Below are 23426 nucleotides of genomic sequence, written 5' to 3' on the forward strand. Positions count from 1 at the left end.
TAAACCAGGGCTAAAAAAGGTTGTATTTAGATAAATTTCTGGTACAGGTAAGACGTTACCTTGAATTCTGGTTTTGGAACCAAATTTTGAGACAAACCAAGTTCTAAGTTGATCAGACCCATTGCCCTAATATCCTTTTCTTTCTTTACTCATAATTCCGCTTCCGTACATAAAATCTACAACATACACATAAGTTTGGCAAGTTTTGTTATTCCATCTGAATTTAATCATAACACCATCTTCTGTTTCCTTTTACAAACCTTTTTCCAGTTTTTCCACCAAATCAGGGCTCTCCAGTTTATCCTTGACAATCTCCTGCAGATTGGTCAGCCAATCATCACCATGACGATCACGGAACCTCTCCAGGATGTGGATGATTTTACTCTTAGGATCTTCCAGACCGCTGTCGATTTCTGCAACCTTACTCTCGGACAAACCAAGGAAATGGCCGAAGTTTGTGATGTCTACAGTTGCAATGGAGAGGATAGTGGCAATCTCTAGCATGATGCAGGCCATCGAGGAATTGGTTTTCCCTTCTGAGGTTTAAGGAGGAAAATTTGCAAAAATTGAACCAATATATAAATTTTTACAGTACTTCTCAATCCCTGCTTGGTGGCACAGTAATTATTTATGGCCCTGTGGGGGTGTTTCACAAAGATCCTAAGTCAAACTTATCTCTAAGTTGGACTTAATATTTATGGAAAACTAGCATCTATGAAAATATTTGTTAAAAGTTATTTCAAAAGGCATAGAATGTTTATTCAAATCATTCACATTTTCTATTATCAAGGAGATTTCATGATCTTGATATGGAATTTATGAAAATTCTAAAATATTTGAATTTTTGCTTTTGAATATATTTAATTTTAATGGCTCTCCATAATTTTTAAGTTCAAGTTAGGATCTTTGTGAAACACCCCCTGATCTTAATGATTGCTTAGCCAAATATTTCTTTAGACAAAAAATCTTTTGCTCCAGTCTTCTATTTTTTGCCAGCAAAAACGAATAAAATTAAAAAGAAAAATCCAACTTTGATATAGACAACTACTCTAAATTTAGGCAGAAAATCAGAGAAGCAGACTGATGAAAGTTTGAATGAAATCAAGAATTTCAATCAAATTAATAAATCAATTGATGTAACCACTCGTTTCTTTGCAAAAATCTCTCTTTTCATAAATCACTATTTCAATCTGTGATAATCAATATTTTTTCAACTTTACTTCTTAGAATTACTTTGTGATAAAAGAGCAATTCCAAGTAAGGTGCCTATCCCCTGTGAGACATATGCCTTTTTTATCCCATTTATCTCATCCAAAACATGAACAATATTTTGATATGGCCATTTAATAACAGCAATTATACTAGAAAGAACCAATGTTCATATCAAGGAGTTTTCATCTTTGGATGAAATATAGATATATGTCTATAAAATATATATATTTATATAATAATGTATATAATTTTTTGCTCTATAACATAACTCAATTTTCCTTATAAAATCTGTCATTTAGTATTATTACAGGGTATACAAAAATTGAACATCTGCTGGGTGCCAACGCATTTAAGAATATTAAACTGTCTTGCTGTTGGCTCCTTCCACAATAAGTATTATTTTTTCCATCCTGTTTCAATTCATTTCCTCATCTTAAATCCTCATACCCATTATTATTTGTTTCATTGTATTTTCATTGTATTTCAATTTGCCACAGTTGATCAACTTACAGTATATACATTTTGTTCATTTTTAAACTTTTGAACTTTTTTTGTTGTGGAAGATAAAATAACTTACGAACTGAAACTTGAAAGGAGTGGATAGGTCTAGTATCAGACATATATTGCACAAAATCATCCTAAAAAGATCCACTTTTTACCTTGCTTGTCCTCATCCTCCATCTTGGCTTCATGAGCTGCAGAGGCCATCTTGTAAACAGTTGACTGTTTACTTTTTATATCCGCTTGTAATTAGTACTCTTTACTGTTTGATATAAAGAAACATAAACAATGTATAAATTAAAAAACTTAAAAAACATGATGAAATTCACATTTACAAATATTTAAATGGTGATATGATTGAGACTTTTAAAAAGATCAAAATATTTTTCTAGCGTGACTCCTCTCTTTAAGTTCAGTACCACTAGCACGTATGGCATAGTGCATAGCAGACAACAGTATTCATAATCATTTCTTCTGTATGAGAATATTGAATATGTGGAACAGCCTTCCAAACCACATTACCAGGCATTTCAACTTGTAGTAATGGTAGTAGCAGCAGTAATAGTAGAAGTCATAGTACCGGTAGTAGTAGTGGTAGTAGAAGTAGTAGAATAGTAGTAGTAGTAGTAGTAGTAGTAGTAGTAGTAGTATAGTAGTAGTAGTAGTAGTATAGTAGTAGTAGTAGTAGTAGTAGTATTAGTAGTAGTAGTAGTAATAATAGTAGGAGTAGTAGTAGTATAGTAGTAGTAGTAGTAGTAGTAATAGTATAGTAATAGTTGGTAAAGGTGATGGGACAAACTATCACTTCTGAGGCGATCTGGATGTAGCTATCTTTCTGAAGCGAAGCTGGGGAAAGACAGCGTATACATTCAGATCGGCGAGGAAGTGATAGTTTGCCATCGCCTGAAACCAAAAGGCGATTATTTGCTTTATATTCCACATCAGAAACATTTCACTGGTAGGGTCTACTAGAAAGACAATCTGTTTTTAGTGTTACAGTGTAGCTAGCAAACGGAGTACGATACGTAAACTCGTACAGTGCATGCGGTACTTACGAACGTAGGTATGTATACGTTACGTATCAAATTTACGTACGTACAAACGTACATATACGCAACGTATCAAATTAAATTTGTAATTTGTGCCACATCACCGCGGTCCCCGTGGTCGACTGCTTCGTTGAAGAAAGTACACAGTGCAACGCACTTTCACCAAAGAAAGTGTAACAAACTTTTTTTCTCCCATCATGAGCGAAACTATGTTTCATCATGTGATTAACTTTTGACCAATCGTCGAGCAAGATTCTTAGTACTTGGAATATAATAGTATATATTGGTAGAAGTGGTAGTCGTAGTGATAGTGGTACTGGTAGTAGTAGTAGTATAGTAGTAGTAGAAGTAGTAGTAGTAGTACTTAGCAGCAGCAGTAGTAGTAGTAGTAGTAGTAGTAGTAGTAGTAGTAGCAGCAGAAGTATTATCAGTACTAGTAGTAGTATATATTAGGAGTACGTAGTAGTAGTATATATAAGGAGTATTAGTAGTAGTATCAGTACTAGTAGTATATATAGTAGTAGTAGTAGTAGTAGTATCAGTACTGTAGTATATATTAGTAGTAGTAGTAGTAGTAGTAGTATTAGTAGTAGTAGTAGTAGTAGTAGCAGCAGCAGCAGCAGTAGTAGTAGCAGCAGCAGTAGTAGTATCAGTACTAGTAGTAGTATATATTAGGAGTAGTAGTGTAGTAGTATATATGATTAGTAGTATCAGTACTAGTAGTATATATTAGTAGTAGTAGTATATATTAGTAGTAGTAGTAATAGTAGTAGTAGTAGTAGTAGTAGTAGTATATATATATATATATATATATTAGTAGTAATGTAGTAGTATAGTAGTAGTAGTAGTAGTATCAGTACTGTAGTATATATTAGTAGTAGTAGTAGTAGTAGTAGTAGTAGTAGTAGTAGTAGTAGTAGTAGTAGTAGTATAGTAGTAGTAGTAGTTAGTAGCAGTAGCGGCGGCAGCAGAGAAGAAAAACGAAAGAAAAAGAAAAGGCAAGGACAATTAAGAGGTGATATATAGCCACATGCAGTAATACAAATTTGATATTTCTTTTTCTACAGCAACTTACTTTGTCGAGGATCTGTAGGCCTATATCCTTCAGTGTTAGATTCTACAGGTTCTAAGACTCAACATCAATATAATCCAATCGGGATAAGAAAAATTGTAGAAATGAACTATACTGTACCACCGTTCCCACGTGTTTAAGTACACAATGGAAAAATTCATGATGATGATGCATCATAAAGATAACAATAAAAATAACAATAAGGAATTGTAGTTGTCATGTACAAACATGTTGCACTGTGACGGTGACATATTTCATCACTGAGATTAGTCACCCGTGGGCTTAACATATTTATGCAGATTTTTACAATAGAAAGGTCAGGAGGAAAATTAAAAGAAAGAAAAATCAGAGCAAACATTGCATGAATTATGGTATTGACTATTATTACCAATCCAACATACATGTAGATCCATACGAATTCTATTTAATACAAAACAAACTCTCACAGCTTTTTGATCTCATACTAATAATTCTCTAAAAATGGCTTGCATCTACATGTAGATATAGAGTCTATATATCGATTACATGTTTTACAGAAGTGATTTTGTTTTCTGCTATAGTTTTGATATAGAGATTATTCTGGATGTAATCATTCACAATATACGCACTTCAATGCACTGCCCTTTGGACTCGATCAAACGACGATAACCAATAGGATTGGAAATGCTCCACAAACCACCGTTGAGTGTTGACACTGTTTATTCAGGCTTGAACTTTACATGTCGCCAACACATGCAAGTTCTCTAGTGCATAAGATGAATGCTATTGGATGATACGAATTACGATACATGTCCTTGACTTTTATTCATGCCTATTTTTAGAGCAAGTTCTACTACTAAAACTGAGACTGAAAAAGTTTGACCCTTTCTCTGAGAATAGTTCCATTTCATTGATGAAAATCGATACACAAATTATTTTCAAAAGCACAAATCAAATCGTTCAATACAAATATTTCTCAATGACTGGAACATACTCCATGGAATGATGGATACCTTCTGATCTGGTCTGAACGATTTTATTTAATGTAATAACAATATGATCAAAAGTAATTCAAAACCAACTCTGCCCGGCCCTGCGGCGCTGCGCATGTGCAAATTACATCGATTCCCCATCGATCGGAGACTGTAGAATATTATAATGAACCCTGAGGCTGAAGTTGAAGTGACCGAGGATACAGGGTCAACCTCTCCCCGTAAGAGTCGTATCATGAATATGATGATGATACTCTGGGTCTGGCACACTCACCAGCTGGAAAACTACGCAATTCGCAACGCTGCTGTGTGTGAGTCAGGGTACGGGTGCACAACACTGCGTTCATTCGTCTACACGCCCAAACTAAACAATAGAATGCATGCAACGCGGACGAATCGGACGCCATTTTTTTTAAAACAGAAAAACATCTGTATCACCCACGAATCTTCAAAACACATCACGCAAAGTAGATTAAAAGAAAACTGGAGAATTCAAATATCATCATACCTTAAACATTCTGTAAAAAAAGTGAAGGAAACCGACGAAATCGGTAATTACAAGATCCCTTCGTTTCTGTTGAGTACGTAACGACAAACGGGCTAAACTAAACACGGTAATGGGGAATCCCCATTTTAACATTAACACTGTTAATAACAGCTAGTCTGCTCACACAGCAGAGTTGAGTTTATCGTTTTGGATGGTTAGATTTGTTTTCTTTTACCTTAGGGTTCATGAAAACATTTGAAACATAATTTTTAAGATATGATACTGATATGATATTGCTGATAATCCTTATTTATATCCGATAAATGGTCAAACATATATTTTGCTTGTGGGGGTAAAGTCTAAGTGTAAGACTACACAGCTAATCAGGAAATTCCTTCTTTAAATAAAAAATGATGACGCGACAATGAGGGTTTGAAAAAAATCCATGATTATTTCGTTCCCTCGCAATATTATAGATTTTCCCACTTAATTTCATCACAGTTGCATTCGAATTCCTGAATAGGCGTTTAAGTTCGAACTTTTTTCGTCAACTCTCTGTTCTCTTGGTTCATTTTCATTCTTTGAGCATTAATATTTGTTATCATTCCTTTTAAACTTTATTTCAATAAATTTAGAGAGAAATCCATTCAATTTAATGACCCAATGTTGTCATTCAATTTCGCGCCAGCTGGATAGACGTTCAATTTCGTCCTTTATACCAATTTTGATTTAATATATAGGAACGCACTCTTAACGTTCTGATTAAATTAGCATGAACAAGTTCTGTAGTTCTATGAAATTCTTACCGCAATTCTTTTACGTCATATTTAATATTTTCCACTGTTTTTAGTTATTTAATTCATTTTATTTTTAAAGTTTCATAATGTTTATTTTACTCATATATTTCTTTTCTTTCTTATCGAGATATTCATGTAGGCTATACTCTCCTTAAGCCGCCGCCATAGCCTATAATAATTATGCGTATGAAAGTGGAGTTATAAGAGCTCTTGGTTCAATGACATATCTCAGGGGAATGAGCACTAATTTTTTTTTCTTTTTTGCCCCTGGAAATCTCACCGGCCGATAGTTCGCTCAACACCCCCCCCCCCCTGAGCATAAGATATATATATATAATTATTTTGTTGGCCCGTCTTTTTTTTTGGGGGGGGGGCAGGGGGGACAAGACCCGGGCCTTCCCCCCCCCCCCCCCCTGGATCCGCGCCTGGGTGCAGGTGCGAATTTGAATGCATTTACGTGCATTTTTTTAATTTGAACGTGCTTATTAATGCGTTTAATTATGTGAGAAAATCATGAAATCGCATGCTAATACAATTAAATTGAACAAACTAGTTAGATCTTTTAATGTTGATCTCGGTGATCATTCGTGATTCGCTCGAAATTGAATGACTGCATCGTTAAATTGGATGCAATTCTGATGAATTTGGGCGGGAAAACCTACATTTCGATCCTTCGCAATATTATTTAGTTTCCTCACAATATTATTTCGTACTGTCGCAATATCATTTCGTTCTCTCGCAATATTATTATAAAACGAAATAAAATTGCGAGGGAGCGAAATGATATTGCGGAAATCTCATGTCCCTGGCGGGCTCCGTAGTTAGGCCTATGACAAAACTTTGACGTTGGGTATAGATATTTCCGGGATTATTTCTCGGTAGTAGGCCTAAAATAAGTTCGAATAAGTATTACCATGCCTTCATTATGTCTTTTCAAATTATTGCTATTATTGATATAATGATATATTATGTTAATTTCCAAGGAATTCACATGTTTTGTTAATTTCGTTAGTAATGTTTGATCTTCTTGGTAATTTAAGTAGGGGAAAGTGGGGCATATTGGAACACTTAATTTCAAACTTGCAATATGACGTCATCAACGACACAAAAACAGTAAAAATAACAGTTTCAAATAGATGTTGTATGCACTTTATTATGTCAACGAAAAACCGACAAAAACCACGGTATAATTGCAGAGAAACTCGAAACGAATTTTACAAGAGAAAAATCCAACTTGCCCCATCCCTGAGGCATAATGGCACTCCCCCCTGGGGCAAAATGGATCTACGGATCCGTATTGCCCCATCAGAACTCTAACGTTCTATATTGAGTAATGTACCTTAAGTAACTTTAAGCAAACTTGGTGGGCAGAGCTGCAAAATGAAAGCCTATAGTAGTTTCAAACATTTATGGGGCAAAACTGGAAAGGTAATCGTAATAAAGCCTGGTTTAAAAGTAGAAAATGTAGACTTGTAAAATGTGCACTATACTCTCAATTTCTTAGACTGGAATCTGGGTCACATTTTCGTTCTGATACAACCACTAGTCACGTATTAACTGCTAGGCACATACTTTGAATTCAGCTAACTTATACATCTAAAACTGGCTGGGAAACTAGAACAACTATCGATTTGTTTTATGAACCAACTACTTTCAGAATGGAACATGAAACATTGGTAAACAGGCCCCTATAAAAAGGGCGAAAACAGTATTTTGTTTATTTGTGTGAATTATTTTACAAGACAAAAATTAGTAATGTTGATTTTTATTCCCTTTATGCATTTGTTGTCTCTGTGCTATAATGTCGCCATAATTAAAGCACCTACTGGCTCAACAATGAATGATATTTGGAAATAAAGAGTGGAGAACGTTTTACTTATAAAAATACAACAAGAAAATCCAAATATAATGATAAAAATACATATATGCATACACACAAGTGCACACGCACATTTACTCAACCATTCAGTCTTTAGGACCAACAGGGACACCATAACATTGGAGTGGTTTATTTTTTTTACATTTTTATTTGAAGCCGTAAACCCTTGGCATTTGCTTAAGTCAAGCTTTCACAAGATATGTTATTTTCAATTGGGGCAAAACGGAACCCTGTTCCATTTTGTCCCGTACCTATATGGTCCATTTTGCCCCAATGACATATTTTTTAATAAAAGTTTGCGTAGAAAATACCTGAAGCATAGTTGGCATGCAAACAGGAGAGTCTAACGTTGATATCTTTATGATTAATATATACAAATATTTCATTAGAATCGATACCACAATTACCAAATTTCAGCCATATGAACATCCCCTTACTTTAGATCATGAGGCTGTAATTTTTTGGATGGGATCTTACTCCGATGTGCCTCGATGTAACCGGATGAAAATTCAGTGCTGAAATTATTTTGGCATCTTCTCTTCTTCAAAGAATTTTCACAGAGGGCGACCTTTTTTAACATAATATGCTAATTTCAAAGTTCCATTTTCCCCCCGGGTCCGTTATGCCCCACTTTCCCCTAATGTTAATTTGTTAAAGGTAAAGACCAGTTATGGTCATGCGATTGCATTGTGAAAGAAACGTTGTGGAATCGATCAGAAAATGTTGATCATCTAGCATATAAGTATTGGTGTGTACTGCAGGGTTCTGGAATCATCAAAATGATAAGAAATATGGCCAAGTCTTCGTAAAGTTACAAGCACTGTACACAGAAAGATGTATATGGGACTATACGCACACGTGCGCGACACGTGCGTTTATCTCTCACAGACCATGTAGATAAACTAATTTACCAAATATATCAATTAGTAGGCGGTTTCCCGGCAAAAATGTTATCATCATGTATTAGTCAAAACATATTCTTTCACATGATTGGTAATAAGAGCTTCCATTTAATTTTTTTAAATTGGGGCGTTTCCAATACTGGTCTTTACCTTTAAGTTATGTTAGTAATATTTGATCTTCTTGTTAATTTAAGTAATGTTAATTTTTAAGTTATGTTACTAATATTTGTTTTCTTTGTAATTTGAGTAATGTTAATTCCATTAGTAATATTGATTTTTCTTGAAGTAATTTATGTCACAAGCGCTATATAAATTGTTCATATTTTTTATTTTATATTAGTAGCTGCTACTATCCTATTTCATCCTTTCTTTCTTCCTTCCTTTCTGTTTTTCTTTCATTCTTTCGTTTTGTCAACCCTTCTGTCTCTCTTTCTACAGATTAAACGTTCAGATACATGAATAGGTTAGGATAATCTTGAGTTTAAATGTTTGATTGTTTTGTGTTTGTTTGTGGGGTTTTTTACGGATGATAAAACAACCCTTGGAGTGAGGCATAATTTATATCGATGTCCAATTATCGGGAAGGGCGTGGGCACCGACACTTCTTACCGGAGTATCAATGTTTTATTTTGAGAGAGTGCTGGTGAAGAAAAAAAAGCCAAGGGTGGGCAAAACTTTTAAAATCAACAACAACAACAACAACAACAACACAAAGAACAAGAAAATGACAAAAACTCCCGTCGGGATGAGTTGTCAGACTTTTACCCTTACGCCCCCTGTTATCAGAAGGTAGAGCTAAGGCTCTCCATTATAAACATATACAATCTTACAGAGTTGTCCATCAGGATGGGGATGCAACACTCCCCAAAAAGTAGCAAAGTCTGGCTCGTAACACACACATACACACACAAAATCGGCCCGTATTGACTTTATTTTACACACCGGACTTCGGGGTGTTTTCAAACGGAGGGAACATGCCCTAAATAACACTGAGTCGGAGACGTGCAACAGGGAGGTGGGGGGGGGGGGGGGGGGGCCTTAAACCAAGCTTTTCTATTGATTTAGCCTTATGATAACGCAAACCGTTTAATCAAGTACAACTTTATTTAAAGCATTATTGTAGCTCTAATGTCTCGACAAAACGGAATAGGTAAAAAACATAAGAGAGAGATCCTATATTCCAATACAGGATCTCTATAATCAAAGTTACAATAGCGCCCCCTCGACCCTCGGACCTCTGGTTGACCGTGCAACATTCAAGTTTATGCACCCACAGACTAACAGATTCCCGAAGTCATATTTTTTTGCTTGTCCATAATGTTACTGGTTTTAAACAATCGAGTTTACGCATGAGGTTCACCGCGAAACCATTTAAGCAACGGGCTTGATCGAGCCCGGGATCGAGCAGGGCAAATTCAGTGTCTGGAGCTGCCTTGTGTGATCACCGCACCCTTGTTTAGCAGAAAATAGTTTGGAAAGCAACCTTGCTAACTTGGCCAGAGGCACTTTCATACCATATAGAGAGAGAGGGAGAGATAATTGAATAGCAATGAATTCGAATTCTTGTTGAGATATCGGAACACTAATATATTGTAAATTGATTTCTGAGTGAATAGTGGATCATGAAAGAAAATTAATTGTGGTCTAAAGACCCTTTGCGATAAGGATATGTAAAAAAAAAAAAAAAACAGATTATAGTAGGCCTACATAATCAGCAAAATCTTTTCAAAGAGAATATTGAAAAGCATTATACCCATTTCTTGATTCGATCCGGTTTATAACTTCCTTTCAATTTGCAAATATGACAAAGTTTTAACAATAAACATAAAATTCAATTATAATGTAGGCCTATAAATGAATGGTTTCTGTTAATGTCGAGTTTCAAAATTTGCAGAATCATGCAACGGTCTATGACGAATAAATCTCTTACCCGGGTTGCCTGAAGGGGTCTTGCTGCATTGTCAGTATTTGCGATGAGTAAGCGAAATCCAAAAATAACCCTGCATTGATGCCTCTTACACAAAAAGGAATGAGAGGAAGGAAATTGCGCACCCTTTGCGCAATGCAATCACAGGAAGGCATTGACTGCCGTTTCAAAAACTGAATTAAATTTCAAATAATTATTTCGATGAATATTACAAAAAATATTCTGTAAAAAGAAGTCGAACTTGTGAAAAGCTGTTATAATTATTGTCTGAGTAAAAAGGTTTTGTAGAAACACTCTACCTAACTACATTTTGATAACATAAAACATTTGTTGCTTGTAATGGTGAAGTCGTAACGATGCGCAAAGGGTTAATTTTACATAATAAAAGAGTATTGCAACACGCCACAGTGGGGCTTCCCCCACGACATAGCAATATGAAACAACTATTGAGTGCCTGATAGTTGGTTGAGTAATTCCTTTGGCAGCTTACTCAGGAAGCTATACTGGGTAGGTGAGGCGAGTAACTGTGAGGATTCTAAATACAAAACCAGTCATAATTATGTGCCAATGGCAAGTTGTGTGCCGAAATGATTGTCTCATATTTTTCGCATATTTTGTGTGTTTGAAAAGAAAATTGTATGATTATCCATTGTAAAAAATAATTACAAAATAAACCTGTGAATAGAATTAGGCACAAGAGAAGGTGAAAAAAGTATTAATTTTGGGTCTTGAAAAGGCCTACATTGCTTTTACTCTGCTGGGTAATAGGAAATCATTAACACTACGACAAAGATCAGACAGATGCAAAATATATAACCCCAAAATGTTAAATATTGATGTATTCACAGAATAATAATGTTAATAGGAATAATAAAAACAACAACAGCAACAATAGCATCAACAACAACTTCAATACTATACCAGTAGCGGATCTACGGGGCACAGGGGGCGTGTGCCCCCCCCCCCGACCAAAAAAAAAATTGTGCTCACTACCCCCCCCCCCCCCCCCCCCCCCCCCCCCCCCCCGCCACTGAGCAAATTTTGGGCCGGCGCGATTTTCAAATTTGCGGGAGCAAAAAAAAAAAAAAATCCGCGTCTGTATACTACTAGGCCTACTACCCTACTACTACTACTACTATACTACTAGAAGAAGAAAAGGAAGAAGAGGTAAGATAAGAAAAGATAAGAAGAAGAGTAATTACAGAACAAAACATGCAAAGTACATGCTTGTGAATCTATTTTGAGCTTACCTTCTTTGTTTTCTGGATAAGATAATATTCCAACATTATATTCCACTGCCATGAGTATATATTCCAAATTGTTATTTCAACGGTATTTATACTACATACAAAATGTCTCCGAATCAGAAGAGATTTCAAATCATACTACCCAAAGTATCCGTGTAAAAATGATCGTCATATTCCTTAATAGGCCGTTGATATTCATTTCGTGGAAGGAAACAGGATACGATGACATTTCTTTGATTCAGGGGGAGAAACGGGGACGACGTTAATGCAAGAGCGTATCCTATTTGCCGACACAATCCTGGAAACTCGTGAATGATATGTCAAATAGAACGAGAATATTCTTTGAAATTGTGTTGCGCAATCGTGAGTGGAATATCGTTCGGCGAGCTGTATCATCGATCAGAAAAGTAGTTCAAGAGCTTGTTTTAACATTGGATGCTTTAATGAATAGGGCAGTTTTTCTTTACCGGGAAGTTGTGTAACTATAGTGTGAGTCAAAAATAAGTTTACACCTAGAAATTTGCTAATTATTTTAGAAATCATCTATGAACAGTAAATTATTATACATCTTATGAAAGAGTGTTTTTTCCCGAATCATTCAGTATCATTTTGTGTGGTATGTGTTTACGTTTGGATGAATAGGAGGAATTTTTCGCGAGAGTGCTAAAATCGACTTGCGCCAAAGTAGCTTATGTGATGTTGGGATTTGGGATTTGGGTATTAATAAATAACATCCCTAACAAAATTAATCATGCCACACACATATCAAATATCGAATATCAAATGTCAACGTACATTTGTGCGCCTGTGTGTGACTTTGCTTCTGCATAAAGCATATGCAATGCATTTTATTTGATACATTCAATTCGTCCTCTCACTCCGCTAATCCCAACATAATACATACTGTAGGCATCACTTTGGCGCAAGTCGATTTTTGCACTCTAGCAAACAATGCCTCCTGTTCATCCAAGCGTGAACACATACCCCACAAAAAATGGTACTAAAATATTTGGGACAAAACACTCTTTCATACGATGTATATTAATTTACTGTTCATAGATGATTTTTAAAATAATTAGCAATTTTCTAGGTGTAAACTTTTTTTTGACTCACACGGTATGTATTTCCCCTATGACATGAAGATAACGGAACCTAAAGTTTGTCTTTCTAAGATACTGCCCTTCGACACACATGTAATCACTCAGTGACCCGGATGCTCCTAGAAGGTCCCTTTTGTGGGGTAGCGATCAGTGACTCTTATTCTACGATAAAGTTAAGCTCTGATGAAGGTGAACAATTCACATTTGTTATGTTAGTGCATGTGAAATATAACTTCAGCAAGACTACACCGGTTTGTGTTAATTTTTTCTTTTTTAAAATTCAATTTTAATATTGTATTCGAAGTGCGAGGGGTCCCATTTACAACATAGCACAAGTTGCATCTTAGGGGTCCTGGCCTATTATGTATTGTGTATTTATGATTTGTACTTGCTGGTTTTTAATGATGCCAAATAGATAGAATTGAACTGAAAGCTGAATTGAAACATTAACATGTACCTTCTTTTTCATTTTGATGACTCCATAACCTCAGTCACAGTATTAACACCGGTATTAACATTATCAGTTCTGACGTCATAGCCTTCTTTCACTATGCAATCGCATGACTCAAGAACTCAATGCTCTTTATAGTTTGAAATAGATGACGTCATGATTTTAAAACTCTTTTTTTTTATCGGTTGAATGTCAGCAATACACTATATTGCATTTGGAGGAGGAGGAGGAGGAAAAGGAAGGGGGAGGAGGAAGAAGAGGAAGAGGGGGAGGAGGAGAATGATGAGAATGAGGAAGAGGAAGGAGCGGAAGAGGCGGAGGAGGAGAAAAAAGAACAGGGAGGCTGAGGGGAGGAAAGAGGAGAGTATCGAGGGGGTTGGGTTGGTGTTTATATAATTATGTATGAACGGATATTAGCTAATACAAGATTTTACTTTGGTAAATAAGCTGCGAGATCTTGCCAAATCATTATTGCGTAATTCAATGCAGTTTAATTCCACTCAATGCTTTTTATTTATAATCCATACATTATAATTATAATCCATAAGTTATAATAATAATCCTCTCTCTCTCTCTCCATTTCTCTCTCTCTCTCTCTATATCCCTCTCTCTCTCTCTCTCTCTCTCTCTCTTTCACATTTTTATCATAGGGGTTTGATGATCTCGAGGCGGCTTCAAATTGCAGGTGTGAGGCCGCCTCCGGGGCCGGCTTTAAAAGCCGACGCATGTGTTAGACGTGTCTGATTTCTTGATTTGATTTGATGTTTTATTTCTGCTTTTTTCCAAATATAATAACTGAATGACAAAGGAAATATAAACGTAAGGTATAATACAAAATATACAACAATAATAACTTTACTTAAAAATGTTTCTTTTCCATATATATCATAACGAGACCTAATATTTCTATATCATATTGTTATAAATTCAAATTATTATCCGAACTATCTGTGGAAAAGGTGCAGGAGACCGCGATCATGAGCGATGCTTGACTAGGACGGCGGCCTCCCAAAAAAAATCTTAAGGTAAAATTTTGAATGAAAAAGTGTTTAAACGAAGACAGATCCATGGATTGCGGAACAGACCTCGGTCATGTTTAGATCATTCATGCTCGGATACCAAGAAACACACATACTCTTATAAGAGTGTGACTCATAATAATAATGGGATTAAAGCATATGGGATTGAAGCATATCAAACCAGCTGGCAGGTAGGGTCTTGTAGATTTTTATGTCAATTCGGTATATAAAAGATGTAAATACTGCTTTAATATTAGAGGCATATGTGTTTTTATCGGCTCTCGGGACGTTACATCCTGCTATCACCCCGGGGTCTGGGTGTAACGTCTCCTTGAGCCTATAAAAACAACTAACCCTCTCATAGCAGTCATTATATCTATACTAGACCCTCGAAAGATATTTTATATTCGTATACTATTTATTGACACCATCTCTTCTCTTGCATCTTTTCATCCAGAACCATCCTCGCATGCAATAACTCATTAATGTATCTAGCGATAATCGTTCGTATAGGGAGACAGAAATAAACACAATTTGAAGATGTTTTCAGGTATTAATTTGTTTTTATTTTGTACACCGTATGAAATGATGCCATCTCTTCACATTGCCAACTTAACGTTATTCCCGATAAATATCAGGGGCGGATCTGGGGGAGGAGGGTGTTTAGGGGGTTTAACCCCCTCCCCCTTGGGCTTGCCAAAAAGAAGAAAAAAAGAAATGTCGAGGAAATTTTTTTTTTTTTTTGTAGTGCTTTCTACCCCCCCCCCCCCCAAAAAAAAAAAAATATTGGTCAGCACTTTTTCACATTTTCAAAATGAGAACAAAAAAAATAGTGCGCATTACCCCCCCCCCCCCCAAGTACATGTTTTAGTTTTTTAACATTCTGAACGAAAATCCATGCATGTGCTTGTAAAATTTCAAAATAACTTCAAAATATTTCAAAACGTGATTGTGTACTGTTCGACGATAAGAGATTAAAAATATATTTATAGCGCAAGTACTTTTACCAACCTAAAATGCACATAAGTTAATTTCGAAATATCTGAGATATATTTATATATTTATATACATTTATATGAATAATTCATTTACCACGAGTACACTTGACTCGCTGAAATACAAATACTGCTCCCATGCGTGTTCACATGTAGTTTTTTAATGGAAGGTTGTCAATATTCAACTGCGCTGAGCTTGAATCATAATTAGGCCTATGTCCCAACACATGTCCTATCTATGAAATTTAAACGTTAGCATTGTCCTAATATTCAATTAGCCTATGCAAGGAAACCCGTTTACTTGCTTAACCTCACTGTCGATTTGACAACTAATAGTCGTTAATTTCACAATGAAAGACATTTTCAAGCCCCCCTTTCTTTTAGTGAAGTTCTAAATTAGTATTATATGCCGTTGGAATTTAACCTTTTCATTTTTTTGGCCTGCAAATGGGACATAGTATCTTTAATGTTATTCTTTATCAATTCAAATATAGAATCAATTATGGTAATCGTCTTGATTCTTTTTCATATTTGAGTTCATGGTTTGTGCAATTACCATATTACTAGTTAATTCATATTGCTACCTGGGCCCCGTCTTAGAAAGAGTTGCGATTGATCCAAATGAATCACAAGTCCTCCAATTAATCTCAAGTTTGCAGTCTCCTATCTCTTATGTATATAGTTGCGATTGATATCAATCGCAAATAAGTTGTGATTGAAATCAACTCTTTGATCGTTATTATCAAATTTTGAAGTTACGAGTGTGCTACATGATAAAACTACACTTACTAAGAATAGGACCGACATGTGTCCATGTTAATATTTTGCATCACAAAAGAAGAAAATGAATTTTAAGGATCACAATTGCTGTATGTTTGATTTTGAAATTTGACGTATGGTTATTATGTTTGAATCAACAAACGCGTTTACGCCTGGTGCATGCCTACAAATTTCAGTTTTAATAATTAGCATTGCTTGTTCGATGATCCGAAGCCTTTCCGCCTAATTCCTGTAACTATTTCGATTTTGATCTCTACCATTGGTTTCTTTCCAATGTAGTCTTCACAAATCTGTTTGATACCAGACTTCAGGGGTATTTTATAATGTCAAAGAAGCCCTTCTCGTTTTTAACAAACTTACAAATCATGCCTTTACAAGTTTTACTAGTAACACTTATTTTTTGCTGAAAATTTTCAAAAAAGGGCCGTGGAAAGTGTTTAAATGAGAAGATGGAAAGGAATTGAAATGCACTGACGTTCATTTTGCCACTTCAATTCAAGAATCAGATACTGGATGCGCACATTATTTGTGATTAATTCAGACAAACATTATTTGTGTATATTAACTCTTTGCATGATTTCAATCTTACTGGTTCACATCGATACGATGTTATAATATACTACTTTTGAGTATACGCCATATACTTCGACGATTATAGAACGGAACTATTCGTAACATCACATACTATACGTAGGCACTACAGGTATGGATCCGAATCCATGGGGTGATACAAAATGATTTTGGTGCTCATTTCTAATTCACGGCTGTCGTTTGTTGATTCACACGAGCACCATGCATCCCACCGCTGCCACCGATTTTAGTTTGTCCTGCAGGATACCCAAATGCATTACCACGCATGGTCGTGGGAAGTGCGAGGGGTATGCCTCCTGGTAGTAAGACATAGGGTGGTGGCACATGAGGCTCGGCTCGTACAATCGCAGGGTCTTCCTCGGCTACAGGACGCCTATTCCAGGATGGCTGGATGAGGTAGACCTGTTGGGTACCTATCATCATAGGGCGGACATGGGGTCCCTTTGGGGCTGCCATGATTGTTGATTTCCCTGGTTGTTTGGCCCTTGCGGCGTCTGTTGATCATTCTGTTGTACTCGCTGGTGTCCATGCGGTTGTTGCCTCTGAGATTGCTGCATCCGTTGTTGTTGGAGGATCTGTGCTGCCGTGACAGTACCGCGATTGTAACTCTGTTGTTGCATCTGTGGCCCTGGACCTAATGGTCGCTGTTGCTGCTGTTGTCGGTTGTCACTCTGTTGAGGAAACCTGTTGTCATTTCCGTGGCTGTTGTGGCTTGGTGGTTTTGTCTGGTTGGTATTCCTCGAATCCGTACGACCTTGATTCGCTGCTCCCTTCTGCACAACACTAGCATAGGACCCCCGTGGCATCTCGAAGTACTGTTGCTGCTGCTGGTAGTGGCAGTGAGGATTGTTAGGACGGCGTTGTTGTTGCCAATTTCTAGGTGGTCCGGGCGGTCTCATTCTGTTTGGATCGTAATGCCTATTGTTATTTGGCACCAAACCGCGACCAAGACCAAGTCCTAGTTGAGGTGGAAAGCGATTGCATTGGCTCATATTCCACGAATGATCCATTGGCTCAGGCTGGCGTCTGTCGGTGAATGAATTCGTGAATCGCGCACCAGCTCGCAATTGTCCTCGTGAATGATTGTCGTCCGACTTGTACACATAATCGCTCCATAGTTTTCGGACCGGGTTCGACGACCGTCGCCTATTGGTGCCATCATCATCCCATATACCGACGAATTTTTCACTCGATTTCTTTTTGGTGACTTCCGTGAGGTTATTCCGCTTTAAAGAAGCGTTTCCATCAGCCGCTGAATTCGCAGCCTCGTGATTGCTCTCTTTACTGGTAGCATTGCAAACCTTTTCGTTCACTTCCTCTGACTCATCGTCGGTATCACTGTCGCTGTTTGACTGACGACGTCGACAGATACCCCCAGGGCACTGTGCATTGTCCTCATCACTCTCCTCTTCATCACTGCTATCCGTATAGCGTTCATATGATTCACAGCTCTCGACGTACGATACTGCCTCGTCACTCGCGTAGTTAGACAGGTGAACACTTTTCTCATCGTCACCTCCGTCACCATCATCACTGCCTTCGCCCTTTCGGCCGTCATTGGCGTCGCTTTCGCTGTAACTGTCGTCATCGCCACCGACCTGACATGGTACATACGTCATCTTATAGCTTCCTATTGGAGCGGTTAGCTGAGCATGAATGGGAGAATCTTCGGCATCGCTGGGCTGCGACGGGGGTAGTTCGTACTCTGCCGCTACCTCTATCGACGACCTCGAGCTTCCATCCCCGCCATCGTGTTGCGGTGTAGTATCAGACATCATACCGTTCGGTGTACGATCGGCAACTTTATTCCGTGCTTCAAATAGACTGTTTAAGGAATCAAAATAATCGATATTATCTCAAAAAAAATCATTATGGTGGTGTGACCAAAGTTCGCGCGTGACCTAAGTTCGCTATCTCAACAAATCAGTAAGATTACGAAAATCTGATATCACCAATGGAAAGAGGAACATAAAATTACCCGGAGGTGACATTTTCTTTGGAATTGGGTACGAAATTGTGAAAATATTGACAAAAGATCGGCAAATTTTGCAATATTTTGCGTCCGTTCCGGAAAATGATCAACTTACCGATAAGGGTCTGAAAATCTTCAATTTGAGAGCAGATTTCCTCAAAATTGTAAGTAAAAAGTGGTACTAAATGATTGTAGGCCTATGATATCTTGCCTTGCAAATTATGATATTACCTTATTTTTGATGGATCACACTTTTTGATAAATCAACTGTAAACCCCCGTGCGTGAAGTTAGGTCTCGTTGTTTTTATGACTTTTTTAGATGCAGCGCGCTCGAACGATCGGACATCGAATTTTTAGATCGCGATATCTCCGAAATCCTTCGACGATAAATTTTCTAGTTGAACCAATCTGTAGTAAAAAACTTTGCCGTCCATTTGGTAATAATTGAAATAAATACTTTAGTGTAGAATATGATAAATCATAGATCGAATATCACATTTTGTAATATGTTCTAAAATGTCCGCGAACTTTGGTCACCCCTTCAATGTTAGGCGGCAGGACACAACCCTGACACAACCCCAAATCATATAAAAACAAAAATCATAAAATATCTTTAAAAGTATCAAACTCACATCTTATATCCTCTGTATCGGAAACTGTTTCAGGAAGCAGATAACAAGCGCTGTACTGTGAAAAGAACTTACAAAGCTAGCTTGCTGGGATTTAAAATCGAAGAGTCATTTATTGTATGCCCTCGTATCATACCGGTTGCTATAGCAATATTACAGACGCTATCTCGCGTTGCTGGGCGCGTCGGTTGCTGGATGCCTGGCAGATTCTGCGCATTGCGGTTTATAAACAAATCTCTTTATGACGTAATAATGCATATAAAATCTGATGCGCAATCGTCAACCCCCCTTTTAGAAAGTAAAATATCATGTTCCGTGGGCAGTGTAGTAGATATAAGATATCATTGACAGCATATTATTTATAGCCTGGTTTTATATAATAGCTTTACCGGTTACGAGATACTCGATCTACACGATCCCTGTCATCAGAGGGTTGGAACCTCCTGTAGGTTCCAGAATGCTGTAAACCATATAGCAGCATGATTTTTTTACTCGCACGTCACTGTTTTAATGTATAAAGAAAGTGTACAACCTTTTGTTGTCTGCACCTTCACCTGCTGTCACAACACATCCCATCCCAGTATAGCTTGGAAAGCCGCTTCAGGGATTACCTCATCAAGTATCAAGTATCAAGTAAATAATACCCTCCTTCTTCGCTCCCTTCGACCCAAACGCCCCCCCCCCCCCCCGTTTACAACAAGCAACTATCGACCAAACCTCCCCGCTTTCATTTAAAACTACATGCAGTTATACTAAAGAACCTTTTTCCACAATTTGACCGTCCATCCTCCACTACCTCCAGTCAAAACTCTTCTTTGGAATAATTAAGAGGAAATGAATTCAAGAGTAAAATAATATATCCCTTTATCATTTTGCGAAATTAAAGTAGTTTGCAGCCGAAGGAATCCTCCTGGCATTGCCGTACAAAATTGTTTTCACTATCATTATTATTATCATTATTATTGTTATTATTATTATTTTATCATTATCATTATTATTATTATTATCATTATTATCATTATTATTATTATTATCATATCATTCTCATTATTATTATTATTGTTATTATTATTATTATTATTATTATTATTATTATTATTATTATTATTATTATTACTTATACCGCACTTTTCCCATGAGACCTAAAGCGCTTACATAAAATTGTAATAAGAAAAACAATCTTACATCTACAAACTGCAAAAAAGGATGTGTTTTCAAGGCCTTTCTGAAGGTAATAACTAATGAAGACTGTTTAATTCTAAGTGGTGTATTATTCCAGTAGCTTAAAGCAGAAAGAGTAAATGTATGGATAAATGTCCTATCACCGGCTAATGTGCGAGTAACTGAATATGTGAGACGGAGAGGATCACTCAATGCCCTGGTAGGTGTATGTAAATTCAAACAGGTATCTAAATATTTTAGAGCTTTATCGTTGATAATTTTGCAGACAAACAAGAGAAATTAAAAAAGTATTCTTCGTTTCAAAGGAAGCCAGTGTAGTGGTCTTGTTATTTTGTAGCCGTTGCACACGATCCATTAATTTAGTCGAGGGAATGGTAGAGAGACTGAAGCCCATGACAATAATCAACACGGGATAGAACTAAAGAACGCACATCATTAGTTTTCATGCATTTATTTGTAGCCTATATATTTTACTTGTTTTAACGCGTTTCATTTTAATTCTGTTTCAATTCTTACACTTATATTTCCTTCTCTCAAGCTTAATCAAAATGTTAACATTCTGCAAGTTACTTCAAAAGCAGAATTGAGAGAAAAAATAATTGACAAAGAGGGTAATTGTCGGTATTGTCAATAAACCCCTAAACCCTCTTTTATGCAGCCCTTTGTCATAACCTATTCTATCTCATTTGGGTACAGACCGGAACTGATAAAGAAGTCTACAAACATCGCTTTTATGTTCATTGTTTTCTTTGTTGCCTTTAATGGGTATAATTATCTCTGGCAGAGATACTGAAAGAAAACCCCAAACACCCTGGAAAACGCGAAAAGACGATCTCTGACACGCGAACATTCTTCGCTGGAATTAAGAAGCATTTCACATACGAATTTGTTAATCTTCGTCAGCATGGATCACAATTTTGCAAGAGATGAATAAGAGGTTCTTTGCTATATGAGTTTTTATCATATAGGTGTATGAGGAGGGGGCCACGGGGCTATAGCCCTCCCCCACCCCAGAATGTTGAAAGTAACCATTAGGCAGAGACGTGGTCTGTTTTTATGACTTCAAAGAATCAAAGTAGCAATTTTGTCTTAATAAGTATTGTTAACTTATGAAAGCGAAATTCGATATTCCGAAGATGTTGATATCCTTTATTTTTTTTATTTTTTCTGTTTTATTTCATTTCATTTCATTTCTGGAGATGCATTTGCTTAATATAGCCGAATATTCCTTTTCTCCGAGTTTGACTGATTCTTTCATATTATGAATGTGACTAACTGAAGATTCATATACTTAAAAGATAAAGACTGTTAAAGGTAATACAAAGTTTTGGGAATTTTTGAAAATTGGGTGGATAGTGATTCTTTACAATTTTGGTATATTTGGATGCCCCTGTGGATTTATTATAAGCACTAGAAAATTTAGCTCCTAAAACACTTCTGCTCTCGAGAAAAATTGAACACCAAAATGTACCGATGCTCCCGGTAAATTTTGATGAATTTCAAATAGCGCCTTCGATCGTACAATGGTAGCTGGCTTATTTTTAAACGGGGATATCTAATCGGTCGATTTTAGTCAAGAAACATTGTTTTATAGCTTAATTAATTTCTTGACCTTAAGAGGGAGCTATACAACATATCTAGTTTGTTATTTACAATTTCATAACTTTAGACTCGATTTCAACCGCGACAACGATCACTGAATATTGTAGGAGCGCATATGCTTCCAATATGTTCATTTGGACCAAATTCATGACCCCATAACGAAACTTTGTATTACCTTTAATGCTCTTTCAGATATGAAATGGGAACTGCACGCAACAAAAAGATTATTTATGTATTCACTGAGCTCTGGAAATGCACGTCATCTAAAAAATAAAAGTGAAAGAAATCTTTATCAAAATAAAATTCGTTGAAATAGAATTGGATATATTTACTCAAAGATTCGATACTCTGGATTCACAACAGGAACTGAAAAAACAGAATAATATTAATACATGTACTTCCAAATATGGGTAAACTTTCGCTATTCCAAAAATACTGATACCTTCTTTTTTGGTAATGTTTGGCAGGGGTATTTTATTTAAAGTCTAATTTACTCATGTGTTCTGTCTTTGTTTGGATTAACGAAACATGTTTCTTTTACCAAATTATTATTTCTGCGATTTACCACTTCAGTTTCCTCCCTTTAAACCTGTTCCGGTAATTGACTGACTAACAAACTATGTGGAGAAACATTATTTGAACGGAATTCTCCTTTCCTTTATTTGGATCGTAATGAACCCACTATAGCCCTGATTAAACATCCTTATCTAATTAAAACATTTATAAAAACAAAACTTGTTTGCTGTATTTTCGGAAGTGGATTAGTGCCATTGAAACATAAAAGTACTTCTTTAAACTCGTTTGTTTTTAATTGTGTGCTCAATGTTTGGTTTGGTTTTGTTTGTTTGGTCGTGCGCTTTCCGTATATAGAACAAAGATGTGCCTTTTTTTCGTTCCCTTTTGGTAGAATGAAGATACACTTTCCCTTTTAATAGTGTTTAAGTTAATGTGCACGCAACATGATGGCTTTGCATTTTGCGATATATTGTACAACCATGTATAAGAGATCAATAATGGAATGGAATGGCGGAGGGGGGGGGGGGGGGGAAGAATGTTTTTC

The sequence above is a fragment of the Strongylocentrotus purpuratus genome, unplaced genomic scaffold (assembly GCF_000002235.5).
Source record: "Strongylocentrotus purpuratus isolate Spur 01 unplaced genomic scaffold, Spur_5.0 spur5_scaffold_10, whole genome shotgun sequence".
Taxonomy (NCBI): Eukaryota; Metazoa; Echinodermata; class Echinoidea; order Camarodonta; family Strongylocentrotidae; genus Strongylocentrotus; species Strongylocentrotus purpuratus.